General features: G+C 44.5%; 1 long non-coding RNA gene and 2 other non-coding genes across 3 annotated transcripts; 2 read left to right on the top strand and 1 right to left on the bottom strand.

Annotated features, from left to right (window-relative positions):
* Nucleotides 1-1,313: 1,313 nt before the first annotated feature.
* On the bottom strand, nucleotides 1,314-3,024 carry LOC134479859 (uncharacterized). Its single transcript, XR_010053664.1, has 2 exons — nucleotides 2,796-3,024; nucleotides 1,314-2,195 (listed from the first exon to the last, which is right to left on the bottom strand). It is a non-coding gene; the product is annotated as an uncharacterized LOC134479859 (long non-coding RNA).
* On the top strand, nucleotides 2,266-2,337 carry Trnad-guc1 (transfer RNA aspartic acid (anticodon GUC) 1). The gene has a single exon. It is a non-coding gene; the product is annotated as a tRNA-Asp (tRNA).
* Nucleotides 2,951-3,022, top strand: Trnaw-cca1 (transfer RNA tryptophan (anticodon CCA) 1). Its single transcript has one exon. It is a non-coding gene; the product is annotated as a tRNA-Trp (tRNA).
* Nucleotides 3,025-12,980: the final 9,956 nt, after the last annotated feature.

Genomic DNA, 12,980 nt, shown 5'->3' with positions numbered 1-12,980 from the left:
CACACATACTAGTAATAAATTTTCCCCTTCGTGGCTGGTATTTACTTTTTAACGTACAAGCACATGGATCTAAGCATCTAAGGGAAACTGCAGAGGACTGGCTGCCAATGCTTATATGATTTACCAGCTTTTCCTCACTCTGTGCTGGCTAGATTTGTGCCAGCCAGACACAGAAGCTAGAGTTATCTGAAAGGAGAAAACCTTAATTGAGAAAAACGACTCCATAAGATCCAGCTGTAAGATTTTCTTAGTGATTCACGGGGGCGGCGGGCCCAGCCCATTGTGGGTAGTTCCAACCCTACGCTGGCGGTCCAAGATTCTCTAAGAAAGCTGGCTGAGCGTTCCTCTGTGGCCTCTGCATCAGTTCCTGCTCTGTTCGAGTCCATTGACTTCCTTGATAATGGACAGCAATATGGAAGTGTAAGCCGAATAAAACCTTTCCTCCCCAACTCGCTTTTTTGGGGGGGGAGGGGAGGGAGGGGGTCATGGTGTTCCCTCTCAGCCATAGAAACCCTAAGACCGTAACTCTGCGTACGATTCTATTTCAGCCCTCACCTCACAGGCTGCTGAGATGAGCGCGAATAGTTTTGTGAGACATGATTACTATCCAAGACTCGAAGCTTCCAGAGTCAACCAACCATTCTGCTATCTGCCTCCACCGAGTGTCCTTTGGACTGCCAGTCAGCATTGTAACCTGCGCTCTCTCCCAATGCTGACCGTGAGGAATCTCCCACACCCGGTTCAGGTTAAATACCAGTCTTTTTCCCCTTTCCATTTTAGGAAGACAGACAGCAGGTGCTGAGCTGCCTGCACGCTCCCTGATCTCAGCTGACTCAGGCTCCTGCTTAGCGTCCCCAGGGAGTAAGTAGTAACATATGTGTCAGAACACAGGCATGGCTCTGCTAAGACAGGGCGAAGCAGGCAGTGAGCGCCTCTTCTCCCATATAAGGAGCAGGGCAAACAGGTGATTCATTTGACCTGGGTTCCAGCTTCCTTGTAACTCTGCCAACTAAAAGACCTAGGGCAAGCCCTTTAAAACTCACCCAGAAAAGGGCATCACCATAGTTACCACAGGGACTTTTGGACCTCAGAAGAGTTATTGGAGAGTAAGAAGTTATCAGAAGCTACAGGATATGGGGGAGTGGGAGGTAGGAGGTTAATAGAGTTAGAGGTGGAAGGGGGGGGGAGCCAAAACACACCTCTGAAATTGCCATTTCTGTCTCTATTAAACAAATAATCCTGCCACCAGATTTTTTTAAAAAATCACCGTGTAATCTATGACCATAAAAATACAATAGTTAGCACCCTTGAGATACACGAGTGAAAGTTTTAATATTGATATTGGAACTAGCTGGCTGACTCCGACTATAACATAGCATAAGATTTGGGATTTACCCAAGAAGGTCTCCCATTGCATCTAATACAATGTCTGGTACACGGTACGTTCCAAATATCTTCTGAATCCCGGTCGGTGATGTGTGTTTATCTATAGCTGTGTAAATGTTCTTGGTGACAAATCAAAGTTTCTATACGAGGTCCTCCCTGTTCCCCTTCGGGGAAATGGCTCGATCTTGTTTATGAAACGGCTTAATATATCACAATAATTGTGATATATATGAATATATCCTATTGGTCCTGTTGCTGTATTTTCACAGCTCTATGTTAACCGATGGAACGCCTTTGGTTTTTAATTCTTTAAGTGCAATATTACTTAATAATGCATTTAAAACTTGCTTCTGTTCCTTTTAAGTTGTAGACACCTTTAGACGGGGATATAGGAAAAGTCAGATGGTCAGTGAAGTTTTCATTTTAAGAGAGTTCATCAAGAGCACAGATCCTTTTGTGTCACAAACGCTGACGAATCGTCTGAAGACACACAGAGCTTCGGAACATCTCTGACCATACTAGAGATCTGGCACCATAGGATACACTTGAACTTCAACTTCTGGTAGAAAAGACGAATTTGTGAGGATCTCAACTCATTTCAACCCTTCGTCACGATTGAACACAAAAGACCGAAGCATCTGGAAAGCTTCTGCTCTGCTAAGATATTTTCACATAGTTCGCTCACGTTGGCTTGGGAGTGTAGTTTATTCTACAGAGAGACAGAGCCAGCGACATGTCCAGATAAAGAAATACAGCAGCCCATCCCAAGAAGTCCAATTTCGAATCCTCCAGCTACGAGACGCTGCAACCTAGGGGGAAAAAAAGAAAAACAACTTAGTTCTCCTTTAAGTAAGGTCTGGAAAAAGACTTCCTCACAGCTCCTCGTTAGTATAGTGGTTAGTATCCCCGCCTGTCACGCGGGAGACCGGGGTTCAATTCCCCGACGGGGAGGTTGTAAACATTTTCTTTTCTCTGGCCGATATCAAGGACTTGATATCTCTGTTTGAAAAGCTGAGGAATCCTTTGTAAACCCAAAACTGTCTTCTTCAAAACAATTGCTTTTAAGTGTCAATGTTCCCTGTGAGACAAAAAACTCTGTTCGAGAGAAAACGCCTAGTGCTTTTGGCCCAGGCAGCGCACGCTCAGCGGGGATCAACTATGGTGTCCCGGCGCCATTTGGCACAGGCCCGCGCGTGCGCAGTGGGATCCCGCCAGATTACAAAGGGAGGTCACTGGCTCCGCGCGCAGATAGCGTGGGGGAGGGGAGACGGCGTCTCCGCCCCTAACGGGCGGGGGCGGGGCGGCCGGAGCGGAAGTGGCTGCCGGAAAGGAGAGGAAGAGTGGGTTTCCTTCGACTCCGCTGACCGGATTAGACGCCAGCTAGTCTCCCGCCTCCGCTGTTTTACTACCTAACTTAGACGGAGAGGGAAAGTCGGGCGCCGAGTGAACCCGCTTGGTCTCTGCCAGCTCTCCCGAGTGAGTGGCAGGGAATAAGTGTGGGATGCATGCTTCAGCCGCCATGTTTTCGGACTCCTAAGAAACCGCGCGAGCCACAGCCCAGCAGGACCTCGTGGCGCAACGGTAGCGCGTCTGACTCCAGATCAGAAGGCTGCGTGTTCGAATCACGTCGGGGTCATAAGCTTTTTTTTTTTTTTTTTCCAAATTCACTAATCAACTGTGGACTGTGGTGTATTCCCGCCACTTTTTAAAAAATGCTTCTTGTGCTCTGAAGCTTCGTTCAGAAGTTACAGTCATACTTTAATTGCTGAAAAATAAGGCCTGTCAAATATTGTAACGCCTGAAGTCTAGATTTAGGCCTTGTAAAGTGAGGTGGCTTGTTTTGTTCCGTTTTGTTTTTTGTGCATGCAGTGCCTTGGGAACTGGTCTTTCTGCTCTGCATTGGGTTTCTGAACCCGCTGTGATTTTTTTCACAGCAATTACATAATATTGGGGTACAGACTTTATAAAAAAAAAAACAGCTTTGACCCATTATTTGCCTTTTGAAAGCGAGATCATATACAATTTATTAAACGATAACCGGTTTTGAGCAGCAGAAAAGTTACATTGTAAGCCAGTGGGTGCCAAATGCTGGAGTAAGTGTTGTGAAAGTAACATAAACTGGAATGGAGTTACACAACAGAGACGACTGCTCTGCCCTGGGTGGGTCCTTAATAGTACATCACAAGGTGGTGCAGTGTGTTCTGTCTGCATCAAAAAAGGTGAGATTTTGTTCAAAGGAAATATGTTTGGTTCAAGCTAAGATAAAGAAATGTTGTAACTCTAGATGCTCCAGATGCAAAATGGGAGAAAGGTATACTGAGTTGTATATTCAAACTTTTCATGTTGGAGTCCTGTCTCCTACCCCCATCTTCAGTAATGTGGCTCTTAGGAGACAGGCCTTTTAAAGAGCTGAGTAAGTAAAACTGAGGCTGTCAGAGTCCTGATGCCATCTGACTGGCATCATGCTTTTGGACACACGTCAAGGACACATGCATATAGAAAGTTGGTGTTCCGGATAGAACAAGAAGGCAGACACCCTCAAATGAAAACAGGGAGGGTTGCCTGCTTCTAGAGAGAAAGGAAGACCGGCTGGTGAGGTAAATGAGAGAGGCAGGTCATACAGGACTTTCCTTCTAATTCTTCTGAGGGAAATGCAGAGGTCACCATAATCCTTAGTTTTTGTTATTCACAACTTTGGCAAGATCATAAAGAACTTAAAACCTAGCTTAGACTTCTTCTGGACTGCACCCTGACAATATAGAAGATAAAATTTGAGGTCTTGTTTACCATACAAGTTAAGAGGAACGAATAAAGCCAAAAATAGCAAAATACTATCTAGGCTGTAAAGCAGTAGTGTTCTGTTTTCTGTTCTGGTTGTGTTGCTGTAATAAAACACTGACTGAAAGCAATTTGGGGAAGGCAAGGGTTTATTTCAACACAACTTACAGTACATCAGTGAGAGTAATCAGGGCAGGAACTCAAGAGAAGAACTTGAAGCAAAACTACAGAAAAATGCTGCTTGCTGGAGTCCTCAGGCTCAGGCTTATCTAGATTTCTTACACAGCCCAGGACCACCTAGGGAATGGAACCACCAACAGTGGGCTGCCCTCCACCCCTTAACAAGGCAGTTCCTCCCAGCAATTCCATAGGCTAATCTGATTCGAGCAGTTCCTCACTGGATGAGACTCTCAGATGACCCTAGGCTCAGTGAAATTGACAAAGCTGGCCTGGCCATTTTCGTTTGTTTGAGACAAGATCTCACTGTGTAGTTCTGGCTGTCTTAGAACTCTATGTAGACCAGGCCGGCCTCGAATTCACATATCCACCTGCCTCTGCCTCCTGAATGCTGGGATTAAAGGGATATGTTACATTTGGCCAATTACTACCCCGATCCCCTAAATTTCCATTCAAAGGTTCTAGCTTTTTCCCCAAAGCTGATCTGTGTAATTTCTTAGAATGGCTAACTGGGTGGGTTAGTATAATTTAGAAGCAATCTGACACTGCATTTTAACTAGTCTATATTTACTCTATAGGGATGACATGTAGAGAGAAACTCAAGAACACTAAAATCCAACTTTCATATTTGAATCTTCAGTCACATTTTGTTTATTTACTTATATTTACTTATTTAAAAAATTTCTGTGTGTGTATTTGAGGGAAGTGTGCCTTTAGAGGCCATAGAAGGCTTCAAGACTCCTCAATCTGGAGGGACAGGTTGTGCAATGCCTCGCATGGATTCTGGAAACAGTTCAGGACCTCTGGAAGGACATCAAGCACTCTTAACCGCTAAGCCCTCTCTCCAACCAACCCTTGAATTTTCCACATAATAGCTCTCTGGCTTTTTGCTTGTTCATTAAAAAAAAACAAAAGTAGTATTTTTTTATCCTAAAAAGGGATTTATCTACTAATACAGTATAATCTGGTTATATAGTCACCTAATTAATAACCTTTCTTCCGAAGTCAATTACCTAAAACAGATACTCCCTGAATGAGCTGATTAAATGGGATTTGAACCTTGAAGACAAGACTTTGAATACTGGTTATTTTGGAGGGGGGATTAGATTTGGGTGGGTGGTTGGTTTTCCTCTGCCCGCCTCAGCTGTCTGCTGATGCTCCAGTTCTCACACTAGTTTTTCTTAACATACATCTCATTGTCTTGGGGGTGGGGAGGCATGCATGTGGAAGTGAAAGGCAGGCAGCCTGTAGAAATCAGTTCTCTCCTTGTACCATGGGAGTCCCGGGGATGGAACTTGAGCTGTCAGCTTGTCCGCCAAGTGCTGTATCCCTTCAGGCATCTGACCAGCCCTCTCACAGGAATGTAAAAGAAAAATATTTATGATATAGGCCCATATATGTTGATCATAGAAATCTTGGAAAATATAGAAAAGGAAGAACTGCCCAGTAGAACTGCTTTGTTTTTTTCGGGTGCATGAGCCAAGGGGTGCTGTTGGAGGTCAGAGGTCAGTGTGCCGAGGCAGCTCTCTCCTTCCGTCTTGAGGGTTCTAGGCATCAGGAACTTACTGTGCTATCTTTGTTTATTTTTGCTTTTCAAGACAGGGTCTCTGTGTAGCCTGGCTGGCCTGGGACTCACTCTGTAGACCATGCTGGCCTTGAACTCACAGAGATCTGCCTGCCTCTGTCTCCAGAGTGCTGGGATTAAAGGTGTGTGCTCCCTTTCCCTCAGTTGGAGTACTACCAACGTTAGGGTCAGTACTAATCTAGTGTTTCTTATGGTGCTGATATGTTCCCCAAAGTCCATGTGTTGGAAGCTCGGGCCACAGCTGCTGGCCCCATTGAAAGCACTGACTTCATCAGTGGGGTTAATCCATAGATCACTTTATACCGAATGGGTTAGTAGGTGGTAGAGCCTAGTAGATGGATATATATTGGATTTTTTGTTTCTTAAATTTACTTTATGTGTAAGAATGTTTTGTAGACCTGTGAATTACATTTGTTCCTGGTGCCTTCAGAGATCAGAAGTTCCCTGAAACTGCAGTTAAGAATGGTTGTAAAGCTACCATGTGGATGCTGGGAATTGAGCCCAGGCCCTCTGCAAAAACAGCAAATGCTCTTAACCGGTGAAAGCCTCTCCAGCCCTCTGAGGGGTATACGTTGTCCCTCCTGACTTCTGTCTCTCTCTGCTTCTTGGCTGCTGTGAGGTGAGAGTTTTCCTCCACCATGCATTTCTGTGATAATGTTTCTGCCTTGTCATAGGCCTAGGAGAGATGGGGTCAGCTGGTCACAGAGAGAGAAATCTGAAGTGTGAGGCCGCACGGACCTTTCGAGTGCTGAACTGATACGCTCAGATATAAGGTCAAACCGACAGCAAATGACTAATGTTGGGCTTCAGATGAGGATAAGCAGCCAAGGTGCATATTTTTTTTTTTTTTTGGTTCTTTTTTTTCGGAGCTGGGGACCGAACCCAGGGCCTTGTGCTTCCTAGGTAAGGGCTCTACCACTGAGCTAAATCCCCAGCCCCACTAAGGTGCATATTTAACATACCAAATCCAACCTGGCCTCCAGGCTCTCCCAGCATCCCTCAGTCCACAGGACAGGCTGGCATACCAGCCCTCTACCCTGAACTTCCCAGCCCAGGGGCGACCTTCCCTCCCTCCCCTCTCCCTCCCCCTCCCTCCCTCCCTCCCTTCCTAGGTCTATCTCTCCCTCCCCTCCACCCCCCCTCTTTCTCAATGCACTTTTGTGCTTTCTCTCTCTTTCCTGCCTCCCCGCCCATGTTGACTTCACTGATCCCCTTCTACGTGAACTTTCTGCCCCCAATGAACCTGCCTTTTTATTTTAATTTGGCTTGAATTGACCTATTTCGTCAGAGAATGCCTATCAACTTTTCATATATATGTATAATTTTTAATTTTTAAACGTATGTGCCTGTGTGGATTTGTACATGAGAGTACTTACCCACAGAGGTCAGAAGAAGAGGACACCAGGTCCCTGTGAATTATAGTAACAGGCAGTTGTAAGCTGCCGGATATAGATGCTGGGAGCTGAACTCCAATCCTCTGAAGAAGCAGCAAGTTTTTCTTAATTGCCAAACCATCCCTACGGTCCGTGAATTGTTGTTGTTATTGCTGTTGTTGTGTAGGTGCATGCCTCATGTGGGGGAACACAGAAAGGTCAGAGAACAACTCTGTGAAGTCGTTTCTCCCCTACCACCTTTATGTTGGTTCTGCATGGGGAACAAACACACTGACCCACTGACCGTCCCGCCAGACTGCTTGATTCTCTTGATACAGGCTATGTAGCCTAGGCTGGCTTTGAACTCACAATCAGCCTTCCAAGTGTGAAAATTACATACAAACATGTAAAAAGAAAAAAATAAGTGTGTTACTATTCCCTTCCCTGAGACAGGGTTTTACTATGTAGCGCTGGCTGTCCTGGAACTCAATGTGTAGTTCAGGCTGGCCTCGAACTCACAGAGATCCACTAGCTTCTCTTTCCCTACTGCTGATATTAAAGGCATGAAACACCATACCTGGCACACCTCTCTCTCTCTCTCTCTCTCTCTCTCTCTCTCTCTGTGTGTGTGTGTGTGTGTGTGTGTGTGTGTGTGTGTGTGTGCGTGCGTGCGTGCGTGCGCGTGCATGCATCTGGTTAGTTGGTTGGTTGGTTGGTTTTTTGAGACAGAATTTCTCTTTGTATAGCTTTGGCTATCCTAGAATTCACTGTGTAGACCAGGCTGGCCTCCAACTCACAGAAACCTACGTAACTCTGGCTCCCCAACACTGGGATTAAAGATGTGCGACACCACTGCCTACCACATATTCTAAGTAAATGTCACTGTTGTCATGGCCGTGCAGCATCTCCTCTTATGGATATGCTGGAAGGTATCTGTCATGGTTTAAGCACGGGAAGTATGCACGCCACACGCTAGTTTTGAGGCTTGGGCCTGTCTGTGTCGACTCTCAGAAGGCTCTTAAGTCTGTGGGACATGGGACCTGGTGGTAGAAATAAGCCCTTAGAGATGAATAATGTAATATCCTTAAATTTGCAATCAATCCCATGTGAAACAGGCTTAAAAAGTCAGGTGCAAGTTAATAGTATGAGAAAGGGGGCAGTTATCCAAATTATTGAAAAAAATAAAGATTCAAGAATGGGAATATATAGATGGAATTCACAGAACCTCAGTTCAACCAACATCAACAGAAAATAAGCAAAATAAGTTTTCTGATGTAATAATTGCACCAGGTCTCTTTTTTTTTTTAACCTTTTCGTTATCTAAAATATTTTTTCTACTGATTTTCAAGGCTTTAGGCATCATTTGTATTTTAAGGTTTTTCTTAGTACCCATTTCAATGTAAAATATATTTTACTATTTTAGGTAATAAGATGTGGGGTGGTGGGCTGTAAAAGGTATCCTGGTTCCCCGTCGAGATAAGGTTGAAGCCCTGGTGACCCTAAGGGATGACAGGTGCTTCCCTAAACTCCCAGGAGGCTGGGCCCCTCTCACATAGCTACAGCCCCCCGCCCCCCCCCCCCCAGCCCTTGTAGAGAGGCTTGTGGCCATCAGTCAAGTAGAAGAAGGACCACGCCCTCCCATATGTAGATGAGGTACTCCCAAGCTCTCAGGTCAAGCCAATAGAAAGCACCTACTGTCAGACTCTGACCCACCCTGAAACTGTATAGAAGAATCCTATCCAGGAGGATTAAAGGTGTGCAATAATTACTCTGTCTCCTGAGAGCTTCTGTCATAAGAGCTGTAACAGGGCTGCTTGGGAAAGAGATCTGTCCTCCGGATACCACCGCCAGATGCTCCCCTGTACCCCTAGCGGGCTGGTTAACCTCCTCTTGGAGCAACTGAAGCAGCAGCGGCCGCGGAGGCAGTTCTCCCTCCCTGCCCGAGTTCTCCCCTTCACTTGAACCCGCGCACCTAGCTGAACCAGAGATCTCCGGGGAAAGCCTCCAGTACGCAGGCCCACAATAAGATACTAAGTTTTTTGTTGTTAAATCAAGGTCTCACTATTGCGCTCTAACTGGCATCAAAGTTGCTATCCTCCTGCCTCAGCAGGCTCCTCAGTCCTGGAATTACAGATGACCATTCCCAGATGTGCTGGAAGTTTTAATTAGGAAAGGGCGAATATTAAAACTTAGGTGAGCAAAAGGCTTAGTGGTTAACGATTGGGGTCCTGAAGTAGAGACTGAGAAGGGCAGCTTGAGAATCTAACTGAAGCAACGAGGCCGAATACAGCGGCAAGCTGGTAAGACTTGAGTCACAGATGCTTCCGAAATCACCCATGCTGACTGCACAGATTAATAGGAAGCTCAGAGGGAAACTTAGAGCCAGGAGCTCCCAGTCTCTGAAAGAGGCTCCTGGTTTACAGCCCAAGTTCCCGGACATCCAGGGCTTCAAATGACAAACCACATCTTGTAACTGAATGGATGGAAGGTGGGAGGGAGGGAAGGAAGGAGGGAAGGAAAGTAGGAAAAAAGTGGGGGGACGTGGGGGTTTGGGGGCGAACAGGGGTGTCTGGCATTGATGGTGCTTACCTTTACTCAGCACCACCCAGGAGGCAGGTGGATGGATCTCTGAGTTCCAGGCCAGCTTGGTCTACAAATCAAGTTCCAGGACAGCCAGGGCTGAACATATGTCTTTTTTAGAGGCAAGTTTGGAAGCCGTAATTAGGAACAGATTTACTAGCCTAACCTCCTGCCCTTACCGTATATAGAATGTGAGAGATAAATATTCTCGACTTTGGAATTCTACAACAGTTAAAAACAAAACTTACTTTAATCACTAAGTTCTGGAAGCATGGGTACATGGGGCATCTCCAATTACCATTTGGTGAGAAAAGTCTAGAAAAGCAAAGTTTTTGATAGCTGATGAAAATAATCATGTCTCCTAAGAAATTTAGTTAAAGAATTCTAGTGTCTAGGGAACTCTTTTTAAAAAGTGGGGGAGGGCAACCCAACAGACAAAGTGAAGTTTTTGCTTAGGGAACAATTGCAGGCATCCACAGTGCAATTCTTTGTGAATCACAGACTGAATGTTGGGATTGAATGTTGGGCATGCTACGTACAGGGTTTAAAACGACCTCTAGGGCTGGAGAGATGATTTCGAGGTGGAGAGTACTGTGCATTTCTTTTCTAGGCTCTAAATTCACTTCCCAGCACACACATCTGGCCATTCGCAATTGCCTGTGCATCGAGTTTCAGTAGATTCTAGCACCCTTGTGCTCCTTAGGAACCTGCATATACCCACACATGCCAAGAAAACACAAAAATAAAAAGCTACCAAAACACACACACACACACACGCACGCACGCACGCACGCACGCACGCACGCACGCACGCACGAGCGCGCACACACACACAAAATAACAAAAAGCACTCGAGGCATGCAGGTATCTGTGAGTTCAAGGCCAGCCTGGTCTGCAAAACAAGTTCCTGGACAGCCAGGGCGATTATACAGAGAAACCCTGTCTCAAAAAAAAAAGGGGGGGGGGGGTTTGGGGATTTAGCTCAGTGGTAGAGCGCTTGCCTAGTAAGTGCAAGGCCCTGGGTTCGGTCCCCAGCTTCGAAAAACAAACAAACAAACAACAACAACAAAAAAGAAACAAAGGAATGAGAATAAATGTGTTGGTAGCATGCTTTAATCCCAGCCCCTAGGAAGCAGAGGCAGTCAGATATCTTTGAATTCAAGGGCAGTCTGGTCTACTGAGTGAGTTCCAGGACAGCCAACGCTAATCAGGGAAATCCTATCTCCAAAATATAAGTAATAAAAATAATATAAATTAAAACATCAGACTCAAAAGGTGAATTCCTGTATATGGTTTTGGTCTTTGCGTGTGGAAGGATGGTGGGAAAAATAGAATGTGTTATTGTCTCTAAGGGTTAAACTCCCTGGAAATTTTCTGCTGCAAAAGCCCTAAGGAAGAAAAACTAAAAATCAAAGTTGATACCTCCTTCTCCAGAGCTGCTTCATCAACCTAGCTACACTGGTAGTCTCACCCAACGGGACAACATTTAGCCTGAATTCTACTATGCATTCCCTCCTATCTAGCCCTGGTAACTGAATCATTTCAGATAGCAACGATTGTTTCCTAAAGCACAGACCACGGTCAAATTCTTCAATTACAGAGGTTACAGGATTATTTGCTAATTCGAAGACCATAAAATAAACCTGTTGATTCTGTGGCCTGGCAGAGAGAAGAAAGTTCTGGACTTTATAAGTTCTATGTACTTGCCCTGGTAATAATTTCACAGTTTGACTGGAAAAAAATAAGTAAGATACACTGCACATTGGGACAACCCCACATGGATTTATTAGGGTTAAGAGTCTGCAATATCATGCTTTTGGTGATTAGTTCAATTCCACAGAAAAATGAAACACTTCTCTGTGTACCCAATGAAGCTTAGGGGGATCTTTTACAAGGTATAAAAAAAAAATCTATTAAAAAACTTGTTAGAACACTATTTTTAGTTTGCATTACTGAGCTTAATAATACTGATGCTTAAACACATGTGAATACTGAGAGTTTTCTGGGTCTTTTGTTTTGTTTTTGAGACAGGGTTTCTCTCTGTAGCCTTATGGCTATCCTGGAACTCATTCTGTAGATCAGGCTGGCCTCAAACTCAGAGGTCTGCCTGACTCTGCCTCCCTGTTACTGGGCTTAATGTAGTGCCAACATAGCCCAGGACCTCCAATGCTGAGATTTTAAAGGGGGGAACTAACAATAAAGTTCCCTCTAGGAAAATAACCTACCATTAAAATAATGTTCTGCCAGGCCGTGGTGGCACACACCTTTGACCTCTGTTGCACTCAGGAGGAGGCTGACAGATCTGAGTTCGAGGCCAGTCTGGTCTATATACTGAGCTCTAGAACAGCCAGGACTACATAGAGACCCTTCTTGAAAATACAAAATAAAGCGTATCTTTAAATTTAAAGGTCCATTTTTAAGAACTTAAGGTTATGCTTTTCAATTCCTTTCAATATAACCATAAATAGGTAAACATTGTTCAAGTATTTTTCCATTGATATTTTTTATTTTGTTCATGTTTAAAATTTAAGACTTTTTATAGAAGATACTCTCGAGCTTAGACACTGAGGAAATGATTAAGATACTGTGAATCTGAGGTCAGCTACTTCCTCTCCGGAGAAGTATTCTGAAACATTTCCTGTGTGGGTATACATTTACATTGTCCCAAAACATATGTACAGTGGAGACATTATACATTTTCATTGGCATTTACTAACTACACGTCTTATTGCAACTTTTTACATGTATAGTGAACTCTGATCATGTTTGCCCATATATGCAATTTGTTACTGGGAAACATTTGTGGTCAGTATTGTGTTCTAGGAAACAGAACTGTGGTATATTTGAGATTGCGTCAGGTCAACAGCATGAGTTTTACAGGACTCCTGGCTTCCTCTAAAATTAAAAATCTAGTATGAACGACTACATGCAAAGAAAGTTGACTATTGAGGAGTTTCTAAATGTTGCGTTTCGTCTTGTTTCATTACCAAACATTAGGTTTGATGAAGTTAGGGATGTTTGGGGGTGGGGTGGGGTGCGGGTCTTAACCTAGACGACTTAACAAAAATACAAAGAAGGGATTTGTTTTAAGCCTCAAGGAA

The sequence above is a fragment of the Rattus norvegicus genome, chromosome 7 (genome assembly GCF_036323735.1).
Source record: "Rattus norvegicus strain BN/NHsdMcwi chromosome 7, GRCr8, whole genome shotgun sequence".
Taxonomy (NCBI): Eukaryota; Metazoa; Chordata; class Mammalia; order Rodentia; family Muridae; genus Rattus; species Rattus norvegicus.
The sequence above is the reverse complement of the archived record's forward strand: the minus strand, read 5'-3'. Positions and strand labels throughout refer to the sequence as shown.